At 42.5% G+C, this 18,253-nt stretch overlaps 1 protein-coding gene across 1 annotated transcript in view; it reads right to left on the reverse strand.

The window, feature by feature from the left end:
• Positions 1–17,966, reverse strand: part of LOC140631518 (uncharacterized) — a 107,249-nt gene extending 89,283 nt beyond the window's left edge. Inside the window, exons 1-3 of the mRNA XM_072822859.1 lie at positions 17,543–17,966; positions 17,097–17,346; positions 14,801–14,939 (exon numbers count right to left, since the gene is read on the reverse strand). The gene's annotated coding sequence lies outside the window, so the exon portion shown is untranslated. The remainder of the gene's footprint in view (positions 1–14,800; positions 14,940–17,096; positions 17,347–17,542) is intronic.
• Positions 17,967–18,253: the final 287 nt, after the last annotated feature.

The following is an 18,253-nucleotide window of genomic DNA, read 5'->3' on the forward strand; positions in this document are numbered from 1 at the left end:
GAGATGAGACTTCTCTGGAATCATTTTTTTGAGCTGAGTCTTTGAGTCCCAACACAGCTTCAGGAGGTAGGCACGGTTAGTCAGTTGCGTTCTATTTCCCATCTCTGGCTTGTCTATAAGCAGTTCCTGAACATAATGATAGAAATGTACACCCTATCTGGGTTGGGCAGCTCAGGTGCCAACAAAGATGCAGGTTATCACTATGCTGAAGTGAGGAAGAGCTGACACTGTGGCCTTCCTATCATATTTCATCAAGTCTAAGATGCAGCAGTGCGTCACACCAGTGTAGCCTTTCTCAACAAGACCTGGAATTTCAATGAATGTTACTGATTTTGAGGTCATAAAATATTTGAATTGTTTATCTGTGGGGCCAGTAAAGTGACATCATCTTGTTATCAGGGTACCATAAAATACGATGTTTTTCCTGTTTGATTTTCCCTGTGCATTTGTTAACTGGAATGAATTCCACACCTTAACATTTCTGAAAATGGGACATGTTTTATAATGAAAGGTCTCTAAGACTGAATGAAAGCATGCTATTTTTCCTTGGTCTTATCAGCTAATGGTACTATATGAATCTCCAATGCAAGTTTTACACAATGTTGTATTTTGCCATTTTTCTTTCTCAGAAGTACGAAAACGTAATCCTCTGTCACCAGCATTATCTGGGAGCTACATTTAGCATTTATTTAAATGGCAAGACAAGCAAATCATCATCCAGACTATATGAAAACTCACTTCAGCACTAAATCAAAGCATGCTGCAGCCAGATGAGGTCCTCTCGATCTTTGTGGATAAGAAAACAGAGGGCGGGCCCTGGGTGGTGTAGTTGGTTAAACGTCAGACTCTGGGTTTTGACTCAGGTTGTGATCTCAGAGTTATAATCTCAGGGTCATGGGATCAAGCCTTGTGTCAGGCTCCACATGGAGTCGGCTTGGGATTCTCTCCCCCTCTCCCTATGCCCTTCCTGCTCATGCTTGCACTCTCTCTAAAATAAATAAATACATCGAGAAAGAAAGAAAAAGAAAGAAAGAAAAAAAGAAAGGAAGGAAGGAAGGAAGGAAGGAAGGAAGGAAGGAAGGAAGGAAGGAAGGAAGGAAGGAAGGAGAGAGAGAAGAAAGAAAGAAAGAAAGAAAGAAAGAAAGAAAGAAAGAGAGAGAGAGAGAGAGAGAGAGAGAAAGAAAGAAAGAAAGAAAGAAAGAAAGAAAGAAAGAAAGAAAGAAAGAAAGAAAGAGAAAGAAAAAAAACAGGGCCCAAAGAGGCTAAGTATTTTTCCCAAAATAACACAGTAAGTCACTGGCAGAGCCAAACAAATGTCCAGCTCTTTCACTTTCTGCCAGAGATTTTCCCATTTCCATTTGCTGCCAGAAAACTTCATGTCTCTGATGTACGTGTAAATAGTTCAAGATGAATTGAAGCAAAAACAGCTGAAAGGAATATTATCAAAATAATTTTAAGACATATGAATGTAACTGAGTTGCAGCCCAAAGGCCACTCAGTAGGGGGTAGCTAGCCATTCCCATCACCCTCAGGAGTCCAGTAGTTTCTACTAGACCAGAAATGCTTGGCAGGCTGGGAAGGAAGTAGGTGGGGCTGCTCACTGAACCAGAGTCTACAAGCAAGTAGCCAAATCACCAAGTCAGTGCCAGGCACATATAGAGAGTAGAACACTGGTAACCCCATTTTTCAAACACTCCATTTTCGTAACACACCTAATCACACATGTAACCACCTTTTTTAAGAGTTTATTTATTTGTGAGAGACACAGAGAGTGAGGTAGAGACCAGGCAGAGGGAGAAGCAGGGAGCCCGACATGGGACTCGATCCTGGGTCTCCAGGGTCACACCCTGGGCTGAAGGCAGACGCTCAACCCCTGAGCCACCCAGGGGCCCCTAATTATCACTTTTAAACAAGAGCCACACTACTTCTACTTTGCGGCCAGAGACAGACATGGGTTAATGCCACAAAATTGGGAAGAACAATTAACAAATGCATGCCAAACACTTTGGTTTGGATGTCAGAATGTTCAAGCTACTGCACCTCCAAACAGAAACACCTGAAAATATTCCCTAAAGTTCACTTACACTGTCAAATGGAATAACTGCGCAATTGAAACATAATTAGAAGATACGAACATTTGTTATTCACCAGTGGCCCCAAAATATTCAACCGCCATAGGGCACAGCACTGAGTAGTCAGAACAGAAGTAGCTAGTTGGCGTGGCCGCTAGATGAACGCGAACTAGATGAACATCAGTCCTGTCCAGAGTACAACCAGGGCACCATGTTAGAGTCGAGTGGTTAATGTGCAAATTCTGGAGCCAGACCACAGAGGTTTGAACCCTAACTCTGCACTTATTAGCTGTGTGACCAGGGGCAAGCTATCCACCCTCCCTGGGCTTCAAGTTCTTTAATTATACGATGGGACTAACGCAGTTGCCTTCATAGAAGCCTGACAGGATTGAACTAGTTAATATATATAAAGCATTTAGCTGGGCAGACCAGGTGGCCCAGCAGTTTAGCACCACCTTCTGCCGGAGCATGATCCTGGGGTCCCAGGTTCGAGTCCCACATCGGGCTTCCCTACAGGGAGCCTGCTTCTCCCTCTGCCTGTGTCTCTCTCTGTCTTTGGGTCTCTCATGAATAAATACATTAAAAAATCAAATAAATAAGGCATTTAGCATAGTGCCTGTACACAGTAAATGCCCAATTAATGTTCGCCTGGCTCCTTTTTATTATTACTATTATTATTTATGTATTTATTTTTTGTATGTGTGTATATATATATATATATATATATATATATATATTTATCGGAGTTCGATTTGCCAACGTATAGTACAACACCCAGTGTTCATCCCATCAAGTCCCCCCCTCTGGCTCCTTTGTAATAAATGCAAGTAGACTTGCTATAATATCTATATATTTTTTTTAGCTTTTAAAAAAAATTTAAATTAGCCAACATACATTATATCATTAGTTTCAGACATAATACCTATATTTTAATACAGTATAAGGACCCTTGAGTTCATGAACCCTCTATGACCTTCCACAATAATTCAAAGTACTACATCCTTATCTGTTACCTTTTTTTCTTAAGATTTTATTTATTTATTCATGAGAGTCACACAGAGAGAGAGAGAGAGAGGCAGAGACACAGGCCGAGGGAAAAGCAGGCCCCATGCAGGGAGCCCAATATGGGACTCGATCCCAGGACCCTAGGATCACGCCCTGGGCTGAAGGCGGTGCTAAACTACTGAGCCACCCAGGGGTCCCCTAATCTTTCTCTTTTAATCCCTTCATCATCTTCTAATCTACCTTCCCACATTTAATATTACTATTATTTTTTAGTATTATTTAAACCATGGTCGCTTTAATCCCCAAAATACAAAGTGCTGGGAAGAGAGTGGGAATCTTTAATATCTATCAGTAACCATCAGATATCTGACAAAAATCTGTTTTTTTTTTTTTAAGATTGTAGTTATTTATTCATGAGAGAGAGAGAGAGAGAGAGGCAGGGACACAGGCAGAGAGAGAAGCAGGCTCCATGCAGGGAGCCTGACGTGGGACTCGACCCTGGGACCCCAGGATCACGCCCTGAGCTGAAGGCAGACGCTAAATCGCTGAGCCACCCAGGAATCCCCCAAAATCTATTTTTTTTTATGTAAGAAATAGAAATCATCATTAGAATACCACAGTAATAATTGCTGCAGGCAAGATCCCTCAAAAGTACTAAAATTATGGGTCAAAAACACTGAAAACAGCATGTATATTCTTAAAAGGTAGCTCTCAAACATTTGATAATTACACAAAGGTCAGGGGGGCGGGTTCCAAGTGCAGGATCCTGGAAAGTGCCATCCTAGCCAAGTGAATAGAGTCAGCATCACGTGTGACACATCCTGACATCACACAACCTCTGCTATGATGTACGGAGGGCAGATGACCTCTGTCTCTGGAGCCTTCCAACAAGGCAGGACTCTCAGTCTAATCATGACAAAACATGAAACAAACCCAGACTGAGTAACACTTTCAAAAGTGGCAAGGTCATAAAAGGCAATGAAAAGACAAGAACTGTCACAAATTACAAGAGACTAAGGAAACATGACAACTAAAGGGATTGGATCCTGGAACAGAAAAATGACACTATGGGGAGAAACAAGTGAAATCTGAATAAGATCTGTAGTTTAGTTACTCGTATTGCGCCAGATTTTGAAAATTGTTCTATGGTTATAAAGACGTTAATATAAGAAGAAGCTGGGATAAAGCCACTCGGAGTATCTGCAATTCCAAGGTCTAAAGTCTATGATTATCTTAAAATAAAAAGTAAAAAAGAAGAGCAAAAATGAAGGAAGGAAGGAAGAAAAGAGGGAGGGTGAGCAGAAGAGGGGAAAGAAGAAGGAGGAGGGAAGAAGGAAGAGAGAGGGAAAGAAGGAAAATCCTGAAAAATAACTGATGGGGGAACAGGGCTAGCTGAGGGAAAAGCACAGCTGATATCCCACAGACGACCCGTCCCCCCCAAGGTGGGATACATGTGACATTCTTCAGGAAGTTTCTAATTGTCTTAATGTTGGGGCCTAGAGGGAAAAGCAATCTTTACCTTGACAATGGCAAGGCCTCCAGTATCTTGTAGGTCCTCCTTAGCATATGAAAATCCTTTTGAAATCTTCCTTTTCCTCTTTGCCTCCCGCCCCCCCCCCCAATGTCTCATGAATAAATAAATAAAATCTTAAAAAAAAAAAAAGAAAGAAAGAAAGAAAGAAAGAAAGAAAGAAAGAAAGAAAGAAAGAAATCTTCCTTTTGCTCACCTCCCCCAACTCCTGGGTATATAGCCATCCCCCCCACCCCACCCCGACCCTGGGGCAGTCCTGTCCCCCTGCTTTAATAAAACCACCATTTTGCACCAAAGCCGTCTCTAGGACTTCTTGGTCGTCGGCTCCAGACCTCACCTATATTCCAAAACTTCATCAATAACCATTACCCCCTTCTGGGGCACATGAATAATTTCTATGTCCCAACATCCTTAACAGCTAGATGCAGCCACATAACTGAGTTGTAGTCAATGACCTACGAGCAGAAGTGCTCTATGCCATTTCCGAGCTAAGACTTAAAAAAAAAGAGGGTGAGCCCCCACCTTGCCCCTCTGCCTTTCACAGCCGGATGCAGAGATGCCCCCTGGGATGGCACAGCCACCAGACGAAAGGAGTCTAAGTCCCCAGTTCACTGTGTAGACAAAACCACCTGCCAACCAAGAACTCCCATTTTAAACTCCTGCATAAACAAAATATCAAGTTTTTTTCTGTTATACCAGGATACATCTGGGCAGTTTATTTTTTACCACAAACGAAGACAAATACATTTATACCCTCTCTAGCCCTTATTTTTTACTAAGGTTTGCTGCCAGAATTTTTTTTTTTTAATGTTTCTCTCCATCACAAGCACTAGGAGCATACTAACAATAAATCTGGCAAAAGTGCTAAATGATGCTGATTGCAATATCTATCAAACAGGGGTGCCTGGGCAGCTCAGTCAGTTGGGTGTTCAACTCTTGACTTCAGATCAGGTCATGGTCTCTCTGCTGTGAGACCTTGCCCTGCGTCAGGCTCTATGCTGGGTAGGAGTTGGCCTGGGAGCCTCTCTCTCTCCCTCCCCTCAGCCCCTCTCCTCTCTCTCTCTCTCAAAAAATCTACAAAGGGGCAAACTGAATGTAATTAAGATAGAACTCTTCATTAAACGACTGGAGTTTATTTTGCTGGAACACATCCAGTCACAAAAAAATACTGTTTTCCTTGGATAAATGGGGCCTACAGGATCTTGTATGCCATGCCGATGAGGTGGAAAAGGCAGTGCTTCATGTTCCAATAGGAACATTTCCCCAGATTCCCCCAGCTCTAAGTTATCTGCCTCCTATAATAATTCAGGTGGGAAAGGCTGATAAGCCAGTGTTGGGCAATTCTTTCTGATTACTTCCTTTGAAATCTCTACCAGTAACAAGATAGGTCAATGCTCTCATTATGCAAATGTTTCTTATCAGCTTTGCAACTTCCAGATGACCACTGGATATGAGATACATGAGGATGGACCAGACACTACGGAGATGGCCAAAATCCTAGATGCCACAGACCCTTTCCTCAAAGACTACAACGTAATGATTCATTCCAGTCAGCAGATGCACAAGGAAAATCGAACAGAGAAAATGTGCTGTTTTATGGCACCCTGATAAGATGAGGGAATCACCTTACTAGCCCCACAGATAAAACCTAAACAATTTGAGTATTTTATATCTTCAAAATCAATGCCATATATTTAAATTCCAGGTCTTAGTGGAAAAAGGCTCAGTACAGACCCTCCCTGCTCCTACACCATTATCCGTTCCAGAATGTTCTCAGAAAGAACTCTAACATAAAAGGTGTTATGTGGTTAGGAGCTTAGGTTAGACAACACTAGGAATGAGCTCGAACTCGCAAAATTAAGAAAATGAAAATATTTTATTCGTTCAAGTCCACGAGACAGTCTGATCTTGGACTAACCTTGCTAAATCAGTTTCCTCGTGTGTATAAAATTAAAGCTGGATTAAATGGCTGTATGACAGTCTAGCTCTACTCACTTGGGTTAAGGATGTAGTTATTTTAAGAAAGCATTAAATTGCTAGCTTCCCAACACTCCTAGTTTTTCAAGATTCTGTTGACATAATGATTCAAGATATTCAACATTCCAGTTATTTTTCTGCAAAATAAGTTGCTTCATATATAATTTATAGTGTCAATCTAACAGAATATTAGCAGAGAAAGAGAACTCCAGGAAGGCCACTGAGTGGTTATATAAACAAGAGTCAGCTGAGTCCAACTCCAGAATTCTTGTTACAGCTTAAGGGGAGCAGATTTTGCCAGCCTAAGATATGCCTCGTTGGCATATTGATTATTTTAAGCTGGTTATTTTTCATAAACAGCAGAAATGAGAGAAACTCTGAAAACCAAGGAGAAGTTACCTTTCTGTAAGAGATTTGCCTTTGTAAGGGCAAATCTCATTTGTAAGGGTGTTTCCTCCTTGCTAGGCCAGGCAGGGCAGAGGTGACTCAGGCTTTAGAAACTCTTATCAAGGAGAAGGCCACAGAATTAATCTGCATAACAATCTTACTCTATTTACCGTGTTTTTCCCGGTAACCTCCCATCGCTGACTCCCCACCCGCAACCAACACCTTCTTTTTTCTTTAGCGGAAGATGGTATTTAAGGTAATGGTTTCAGTCATTATGGGGAGCTATTCAGTTTTCCTGGGTCTCTCCCATCCTTGCTGGAGGTATGCGTGTAATTATCAACTTTTGTTTGATTTTCTCTTGTTAATCTATCTCATTACTTCTTAGAACAGCCAGAATAATCTTGAAGGGCAGAGGAAAATTTTTTCTCCCCCCCAAAATATTAACTTAATGCCCCATACGTGCCAAGCGTCATTCTAGTTGCTTGGGATATATAAGTAAATGAAAAAGACCAAAGTTCCCTGCCCATATGCAGGTTACATTCTAGTAGAAGAATCAGAACCAATAGATTATTATTATTTTTTTAAAGTGGTAGTTTTCATCCTATGGGGCAAAGCAGAAGTGTGTGGTGTGGAAGGGAGCAACTTTAAAGTGATCAAAATTTCCTAGAAAAGAAAGGCTCAGCTTTATTGTGCCTATAGGAAAGGAATATAAACTGCGTCTTTCTAACTCTTAGGCTAGATGAGTGTTAAAAAACATTCAACCGAGTCCATCTGAAGATCTAATTGGCTTCATTAAATAATTTATGAATGGGCGACACCCCATCTGGCAAATGGAGAGGAGAGCTCCACTGAGGTAAACAAAAGAAAGGTTTTTAAAGGCAGAGAGAGGGCATAAGAAAAGAAGGAATTAGCATGGAATACATTGTTTAGGCTGGGCTGCCCTCCTACGGGGAGCTGAAGGGCCTATCAGTACATTTCCTAGTAGTGACCAGGTAATTCCATGGTGATTGATTGGTTACAGGTTATATTCCTGGGGTGGGGGTGGAGGGTTGAAACTACAGTTAAGTTAGGTACTAGGTCTTGGTTTACTGAGTTAGGGCCTTAACGGAAGCAGTACCATTTTGGGCCTGTGTTTTTCCTTTGTAACACAGCCCGTAAACTTTGATCCTATGATACTTTCTTTTTTCTTTTTATTTTCTTTTTTTTTTTAATTCACAAGGCTTTGGAAGCAAAAGTATAAATTATTTCTTTAAAACCGAGCTTTTAATAGCTACAGTTTCATCTCCCGTCTCTGTGGGCCCATAATGCCCCTAAATACAGCAAGCTCCATCTGAACGTGCGTGGTTCCCTGTTCTTGACCCCTCACCTGCCAAGTGCCATTTACTTGCTCCCTTCTGTCCAATCTAACCCCCCCAGAACTAGGTAAGTGCTCCTATAATGCATTCTCAGAACACTCTGTGGGTCTCATTTGAAGTTCCCATTTCAGTTAATTGTAAAATTGTTTGTTACAGCCATGCCTCCACTGCCAGATTATAGACCACGTAGAGCAGGGACATCATCACCCAAGCCTCGCGTAAGACCTGGGACATTTAGTAGGCAGGCGTGAATAAATGATTCATTCTTACATGCTCTTCACATTCCATGCGATCATACTTCTTCCCCAAAACCATTACCTACTAGTAACCAATGTGCCCAGCCGTCATCAGTCTCCCTGTCCTACCCTTCTAGAATGCTGTTAAATAGAAGACAATCGAAGTAGTCAATGAAATTGTACACAGAACAGTTTTAAAAAACACAACATAACAAAACAGGTATGGCTTAGCAATATGATGAGCTTAGTAAGAAACCTTCGTGTAAATTGGTGTATACAGTCCAAGTTCTGTCACTACTGAAAACAGCCCATAGCATCTGCAGCAGCTGGAGTTTTGCCCTCCATCCACTCTTTTCTTTCCTAGAGTCCATGATGGGGAACAGGGCCAGCTGAGGACAAGGCATGAGCCTGGGTAGCACAGTGACAAGTCCTTGAAACAGGCAGAGGGAACTTCCTCTGCGGACTCAACTGCCTCGATGTTCACACTTTGCTAAGGGCAAGAGGCAATCCTAGTCCAACCCCCAGCAGCCTGTGAGTCTACTTTAACATACAAAAATTCCTCTAGAAATTTCCAAGATACATGTTGGCGATCACCCCCCAAGCACACGGCCCACTGATACACATCTGAAGGGTCTCAGGACTCAGGTTTTATTAGACGGTAATAAGTGACCTTTTCCCAATAATAACCAGCCCCCTCAAGGTCCTGGAAACCTTGCTCCCAAAATTCCTCAGAGGGTTCGCTATCCCCAAACCCCTCCCAACTCCCAGGTGTATAATCAGCCGCCCCTCACAGGCCCAGGGCAGCAGCTCTTCCTGCCCACGGGTCCTGTCCTTGGGCTTCAATAAAACCAGCATTTTGCACCGAAGACGTCTCAAAAATTCTTTCTTGATCGTTGGCTCCAGACCTCACTTATATTCCAGAACTTCATCAGTCCAGACCTTAGTCTATAATACAATTCTCTGCTACGAGGAACAAGAACCCCTCATTCCTTGAAAGGAGGCTATAACTATGTCTCGTGGCAGGAAAAAAAAGGGGGGGATCTGAAATATCCCTTTGTTTCCAGAAAGCAATGATGTTTTCAATAATGTCAACACAAAGGAGACTTTCACAAGCCAGATTGTGATAATTTGAGTGTCGAGTAAGTTATATCGTGGCCAATTGGGACATATCGTACCTCTAAAATGTTCAATGATACTCTAAGTCCACAATGATACTCAAAGGATTAAAGGTAATATAAAGGGTGGATAAAGTAGTTATAATATGAAAGGATTAATAGAATATATTCTATATTTTAGTAAGTAGAAAAGTATTAATATACAGGGAACTGGTTCTTGTTAATAATATTTCTATTCATAAACTACAGACATATGTGTATTTCTATGTAGACACCACAGCAAACACAGGGAAGGGAACAGTGAGTGACCTGAGGGATCGTAGGGAAAGCAGATACTATACTCAAACCAGGAAGGACTGAGGGCACCAGGGGTCACATGTAAAACTGGAAGGAAGAGCGTCTCAACAGCTACTCAGCCCCTGTGCTTACACACAATTACCCAGTACAAGAAGGGTTCACCTGTGTCTTCCAAAAGGATACATTTCTAAGAAGAAGCCATAATTATAGAGCCAATCCTCATCTCCCAGGAGGAAGAAAACCTTCTAGATGGTCCTACTAATTATAATAAGATTTTTTACAGAATCTGTAGAGGCTGCTTTTAGGCAAACAGGCTTGAGCGATGGAATGTAGAAATGGCCCCCAGCGACCAGCCGGCTGGAACACACTCAGGCCCATCAGGCAACCCATCCCAAAATATCCATAGGCCCGAACTGACCAATGGGCCTCTTACAACCCGGAAGTGTTACCAGAAAAGGGGGGATTCCATATGTCACCATACCTCCTCATCTTCCTCCTTTAAGAACAGCCCCCACCTACTGCCTCGAAAACAGCCTCTCCTCTGCCATCCTGCCCACTGCTCCCTTATTCAGGAAACTTCTATCCCCTTTGCACTGCCTCAGGTGAATCCTTTCACTGCAGCACCACAGGCCTCCACCCAACTGTCGCTCCGCACTTGGGGGCCCCCCTCTGAGCAGACACCCCATTTAGACACCACAGAATGGGTACATTTTGAAAAATGCCAACACACTAGGTCAATCAAGTATAATAACAGGACAATGGCTCAGGCACTCCAGGCCTTAGGCTGCAACTGAGTCCCACAGGGCTATAGGTATTCCATACACACTTAGAGGGTTACTCCTCAACCTATATTCCAGAAACATTCCTAACTCTTCTGTAAGGGGCCAGATAGTAAATATTTTAGTCCTTGTGGTCCAAGAAGCAAAATCAAAGATATTATGTAAGTGCCTGTACGCCAAGAAAGAAAATAAATTTCAAACAATTTTTTGTTGAAATTCAAAATATAATGAGTACAATTTTTTATGATCAAATCAATCAATGAAGAAAACTGGATTCTTTGGAGGGAGATAACATTTTGTTTATTGGGATTCAAAATTAATGCCCCGTATCATCGAAAAAAATTATACATGTTCATCTATTAATGCTGACCCATATGAAATTTTACATATTTTATCTTTGAAAACATCTTTTCACACAGATAGTTACTGACAAACACTGATACCAATCCACAAGGATATTATTTTAGTTGAGCATATATCATTTGAGAAGCATTTATGGAGTTCCATTAGAGTCTTCACTTGATATTTGCCCTTTTTAGCTTGTCATTACATTTATTACCTCCAACTGAAAGTAAGGTGAATAGATTTTTTAAAATATGGAAATCTCTTTAGCATTTGCTAGGACGTAAAAAAAAAAAGAAAAAGAAAGAAGAAAGAAAGAAAGAAAGAAAGAAAGAAAGAAAGAAAGAAAGAAAGAAAGAAAGTAAGTTGCTGAAACTAGTTTAGTTTGAGCTCCAAAATACATCCCCTGAAAATGTGTGTAGGAGTTGAGAACTTGTTTCTTATTTTAACATTTGAAAGTACAGGAAGTGTTTGACATTACAACACTCAAACATGACTTAATCAAAATGCCTTCACCACGGTATAAGATGTGCACATAACTGATGTTTCACCGTGCAGTTTTAGGTGGAATTCATTAAGAAACACTATGAAATCTGCTTTAAAAGCTAACTTCCAAAGCCATTTGGTGCTCCATTATGTTTGAGGCTGGTTCTTCTCATTAAGAAAAATTAAAATTTTGGCCCTAAGGCAAAAAAAAAAAAAAAAATCGCAAGAAAACTTTACTACTGCAGAGCCATCAAACTCATGTGTGATGGAGCAAGAGAGATTTAGATTTCTCTTTTTTTTTTTTTTTTAAGATTTTATTTATTTATTCATGAGAACACAGAGAGGGACAGAGACACAGGCAGAGGGAGAAGCAGGTTCCATGCGGGGAGCCCAATGTAGGACTCGATCCTGGGACCCCAGGATCACGACCCTGGCTGAAGGCAGCACTAAACCACTGAGCCACCCGGGCTGCCCTAGCTTCGATTTCTAACAAAAATTCACAGAACTGCTGAAGGTTAAGTCCACAAGAGCAAGTGAAGGGCACCAGTAACATTACTAGTCCAGCAACATGCGTAGACCCAAATACTTTCTGCAAAGCACCTGCTAATGAATAATAAACAAAAATAAGCTTCAGGCATCTTATATTTTCACAAGACTTGTACTATTAAGCTTTTTCTTCCTGCTTCATGCATCTTTCAATTACGGGAAGTTGTAATACATCTTAGCAGATTCCACTTCATGTTTAACTTTCATGACTGATTATTCTAATTCTCTGAAAAAGTCCTCCTTTATGTAATACATGAAGACTATGCACAGAGGCTAATTCTTTTGTCACTTCAAACACAGCACTGACTTCTGGAATAAAAAGCAAGTTAGTATGTACATCTTTTGTGCTCATCAAGAACCAAGAGGGGGCATGGGGGGCGGGGGCACGAGGGAAAGAGAGAATCTTCAGCAGGCTCCACGCCCACACTGGAGCCAACACGGGCTCCATTTCACGACCCTGAGCTCATGACCTGAGCAGAAACCAAGAGTCAGACACTTAACCGACTGAGCTGCCCAGGTGCCCCTCATTTGCCCTGATTTTTAATTTACTATTACTAATGATATTGCTTCTAAAGTCATCAACTCTTTGGTCAACTATTCTCCCCAAAAAAGCTAATCATCTTAAACAAGTTTATTGGGATCCCTGGGTGGCTCAGCGGTTGAGCATCTGCCTTTGGCCCAGGATGTGACCCTGGAGACCCAGGATCGAGTCCCTACATCGGGCTCCCTGCATGGAGCCTGCTTCTCCCTCTGCCTGTGTCTTTGCCTCTCTCTCTGTGTCTCTCATGAATAAATAAATAAAATCTTAAAAAAAAAAAAAAAAGCTTATTATCTCCGGACACATCCCTTCAGTTGTTGTAATCAATTACAATTTAATTAACCCACCATCAATAAATAAATTTTCCTTATTTGGCTAACAAAGCCACTCAAAACAGTGCAGCTTCAACCTCATTTTTATATTTTATTTTTGTGAAGAAATACTGCTGTGATTATCACAAATTCTTTTTCTAATTTGACTTGCTTTTCTGTGAATTAGAAATACTGCAAAGAGTACTTAGTCTAGTAATGTTGATGTAGATTGTATTATCTTCTGTGTCATAAAATATTCTTTTAGATTTTATTCAATCATTTAAAAATGTAAAACAAAACAAAACAAAACAAAACATTCTTAGCTTGTGGACTGTACAAAGGCCAGCAGCAGGCTAAAGTTTGACCTGTGAGTCAAGCTTTGCCTACTTCTGCTCTAGAGCACAATTATTTCTCCCCATGGTCTAGAAAGGTATGTGATAAGAATCCGTTAACTACCATTTATTGGGGGCACCAGGTTGGCTCAGTCAGTTAAGCATCTGACTCTTGATTTCAGCTCAGGTCATGATCTCAGGGTTGTGAGATTGAGGCTACCACAGGTGTGCTGGGCATGGAGCCTGCTTAAGATTCTCCTTCTCTCTCTCCCTCTCCCCCTACTCTCTGTCTCAAAAAAATTAAAAAAAAATAAAAAAAGAAAGAAAACACCTAAAAACTAAAAAGAAACATCTCTCCCTTTCTTAAAAAAAAAAAAAAAAAAGTCACCATTTATTGGTTTCTTCTTCAAGAAGGGTAGATCCTTATTCATTAAAAGGATAATTATTTCTACTAGATTGTTTAGATCTTGCAGAACTACTGGTTGCTCAGTTTTAAGTGAGTCTATAGCTTTCAGGAAACTCCATCGTTGTGTCTGATTTTATCCCTTATTTCAACTTGCCCTTTTCAGTTGAGGAAAGAATGTGTGGCCCTTGGGTGAGACACTGTTAGAATTATTGAACCAAAGCTCAGGTTTGGGTCATTCTTGACCAGTGAGGCCTTCCAACAGCCCGAGAAGCCCCCGTTATGCAGGTACTGCTAAATTTGGACTTTTTTATTTGAATCTGACACTATGGGTCACAGAGAATACTGTGAAGAATATATGCTACGAAATCTAAGCATTTCTAGTACCTAAAACTGGGCTATAAGGACTCCAGCTCCTAGTTTTATACGTCAGAACTGTACAAAGGTGGCTCAACGGGGAGCTTCCCCAGCACTATTCCCAGTGGGCATTAGAGAAATCCCTAGCATTCCAGTCATCCTGAAAGATCGTCCCTTCTTTCTTGTCCCTTATCTCTATACCTGACTCACCCCTTCATGTTTGGGGGCTCCTTTTTGTTGCCATTGCCAAGTGGAGCCCCTTCACATTGATATCCCACTGTATACAGATGAAAACGAGGGAGGAACTAAGTCACATGCAGGCTAGGATGTGGATGTCATATCGCCCCCCTGCAAAGTCACTTCGTGTGCACAGGCTCCAGGTAGCAATCCGAAATTTCTACTAATCCATGAAAGGCCTACCCTAGGCAGCATCTGTTAGTTCCAAATAGTGATGTTACCAAACTTTGTATTACACTTTGTCGTCCCTTCCCGCTTCGTTTCTCCCTGACTTAAAATGAAGAGACATTGGGGAAGCTGTGGTCACTGGCTCAGGCAACCAGATGAACGTGCTTTAACCCTCTGAGTGGGGAAGAGGCTGCAGGATGATCAGTGCACGACGGGCAAGCCTATGTCTTGTGACGACCCTTTACAATGGCCAAAGGCCAAAGCATGTGCCGAGGCTCACACACTCCCCTGTTACGCAATTCTAGGGTGGCTGGTGAGCCAGAGACCTGGAACGACGCACGTCGACGGTGCTCCAACAGGAATCCTGGGGCTCAAGTCTGCTGAAGAGAGTCAGGGTCTTAATCATAAAGTCTTACATCTAAAGATAGATCCAGTTTACAGAATGGAGAAGGATGCTTCTCACTCCTAAAAAAAAAAAAAAAAAAAAAAAAAATTATACCTTATAGTGGGAAGGAAGAGGGAGAAAGACCCTGTCTTAACCTACTCCTGCACAGTCTTGAAGAGTTGTAACTGGAGAATGAATGGCAGGGGTTGAGCTCAAAACCAGACTGGGGGGGGGGGGGGGGGTAGCCAGATTAGGGGCAATAAACCAATCAGTGTCTTAATTTTGTTATTTTCAAAGAAGATAGTGCCCTCTAGTGAGAAAAAGGTTTTAAGCAGTCCTTACCAACAGCCCTATTTCTACAAAACAGGCGGCTACAGAGCAATTATGATCAGCTGAAATTCTGAAATACTTGTATTTACTGGCGACATCTGACGCCGAATACTCAATACGTGCGAGGCACTGTGCTAAGCAAGCTTTTCATGAGTATTATCTCGTTTAACACCGTGTGAGGCAGGTACCATTATCTCTGCTTTATAAATTGATCTTAGAGCTGCAATTTGCCCAAGTCCCCCAGCTAGTAAGGGCTGCAGTGGGGGCAGGGGGAAGGAAATGCTCTTTAAATTTTTTTTTTTAAAGATTTTATTTATTCATGAGAGATACAGACACACAGAGAGAGGCAGAGGCACAGGCAGAGGGAAGAGCAGGCCCCATGCAGGGAGCCCGACACGGGACTCGATCCCAGGACCCGGGGACCCTGGGACCCCAGGATCACACCCTGGGCTGAAGGCGGCACTAAACCGCTGAGCCACCAGGGCTGCCCATGATCTTTAAATTTGAAACTGTCCTAAGAAATCTCAGAAAACTACATGCTCACACACTAAAGGCCAAGAATACAGAAATTTGGAAAAACTTTGCTACAATTTGCTCATTTTTTTTAAAGATTTTATTTATTCATGATAGTCACAGAGAGAGAGAGAGGCAGAGACACAGGCAGAGGAAAAAGCAGGCTCCATGCAGGGAGCCCGACGTGGGATTCGATACCGAGTCTCCAGGATCGCGCCCTGGGCCAAAGGCAGGCACCAAACCGCTGCGCCACCCAGGGATCCCTAATTTGCTCATTTTTAATACATACTGATTCTGTTCTAACTTGCAATAATGAAATAAGCAAATCTGTTTATGAATAAAATTCTTCATATTTCCCCTAAGTCTCTCTCAAAATATTAAAGATTTAAATGATACGAGGGGTGCTGAACCATTAGTTTGTCGGGCATCATCACGTTGCTTTTAACCCCTGGGTGAGCCAAGTTCTGCACAATACTCTCCTCTATCACCAGAGCTTCTGAATTCCCTTCCAGAATACTTTATGCTCATTTCTCTTTCCATCTTATACGCTTGTCTAGAAACCCAAGTAAATTATTCAATAAATCACACAGCATCTACTACTGCGAGCTAACACAAGTCAACAGCCCTCCAAATATTATAAAAAATAAAACTTACATTCTGAGAACTTTACACTAAAACACCACAGGAGCCTCAGTAAAAGTAGCTCTGTGTCTCTGAACAAAAACTAAATAAAGCCTGCATTCTAATTTTACTACCTAACGACATTGCTAACACAATGCATCTTTGCCATGGTACCAGGTTTTAAGGACTAGTACCTACTGGAAAGAAGGCAAAAGGTTGGTTTTAGTATTTGGAAAAAAGTTCAATTTGACCACAACCACCAACTAATATAGGGACTAACACAAAAGATTAACATTCCCTGTAGACTGCACTGGAAACATCGGTTCCCTTCCTTTTGCCTACAGGATGAAATCCAGAATTCTTAGCTGGATTTTCAAGGGTCTTAGATGGACCCCCAGGCCGCTTTCTCCGCCTCATTCATTCAGAGAACACATATTTATGTTTCACTCCAAATTAATGCTAGGCACAATTCTAGTTGTTGGGAAGAAAAGAGTGAATTAAAAAAAAAAAAAAGTCTCTGCTCTCAACTTGAAGAAAAATAAAGTAGGAGTAAAGCCAGGTGGGGACTGGTGGGGGTTAGGCCTTCCTGATAAAGGGACGTTTGCGCAGACACCGGAGGAAACGGTTTCCTCACCGGTTATCTGAGGAAAGGGTTGCCAATGAGGGACACAGGTCAAAGCCTGGGGCCGGAGGCGGATCTGTGGTTGTTGGAGAACAGCGAGGGCACGGGCTGGATTCTGGTTTGGGGGTGAAGGGACAAGCATCGCACCCACCTAGGATCCCTGGGCTGCGGCCGAGGCCTCATACTGACCCTGAGGTGGGAAGCCCGGAAATTCTGAGGACAGGCCCATCGCAGACGTGTCTTGCAGGAGTCTGCAGGATAGAATAGGGCAGTCCAGGGGAGCAGCACATGTGCGTCCCCCGCTGGCACGTCCCCCCAGATGCCCCCACACGAGCAGCCAGAGCCGCCGAGTCTCGCGGCCGTGCATAACGTTACCTCTTCCTCCTCAAACCACACAGTAGCTGTAACAACAAATGGGCGGGAAAACCAAGACGACTCAGGCAAGGCCCAGTTTCGCGGTGCGGTTCCCCCCGCTACAGTGTGACACACACGACCGCCCTGGCCCGGGAACCCCAAGTCGCACCATTCTCCACTCTGGGCTCTGCGCGTCACCCTCTGCCTACAGCACCCTCGCACCCAATTGCTTTGATGGCAAACCTGTTCCTTTTTCTAGATCAACTCCATTTCTCTCCTGAGTGAAGTCATTCCAGGCCTTCTCCAGGCCACTTAGCTGCTCCATCTTCTGTGCCGTTACAGCACTTTCTCCATCTTTCTGTGAAACAATACTTGCTGGTTACAGCGTGTGTCCACTTGTCTCCCTCCACTCTTGAGTCCTCATGGAAGAACGCTTCTTAGTCTTCGTCACCTCTCTCACCCCATTATTCCGCCCTCCTCCGTCCACACACACCCAGCACATCCAGGAGCCAAATAAATGCTAGCTGGGTGGAGCAGTAAATTATTAAGGAATCGAATGCAGAAGGGCGCCTGGGGGGGCTCAGTGGTTGAGCATCTGCCTTTGGTCCAGGTCGTGATCCCCGGGTCCTGGGATCGAGTCCCGCATCCGGCTCTACCCTCAGGGAGCCTGCTTCTTCCTCTGCCTGTGTCTCTGCCTCTCTCTCTATGTCTATCATGACTGAATAAATAAATAAATGTTAAAAAATAAAATAAAAATAAAATAAAAAATTAAAACAAAAGAATCAAATGTAGAGTCGCCATTCTACTCTTTGCATCTTACATGTTGGTGCCACAATAGAAACCCGCCCAAAGGAAAAAAGATAAATATGAGATGGTGGATGGATTAACTAGATGGAGGAGGGCACTCCTCACAATGTGCATGTATAGCAAGTCATCACAGTGTACACTTTTTTT

The sequence above is a fragment of the Canis lupus genome, chromosome 1 (assembly GCF_048164855.1).
Source record: "Canis lupus baileyi chromosome 1, mCanLup2.hap1, whole genome shotgun sequence".
NCBI lineage: Eukaryota > Metazoa > Chordata > Mammalia > Carnivora > Canidae > Canis > Canis lupus.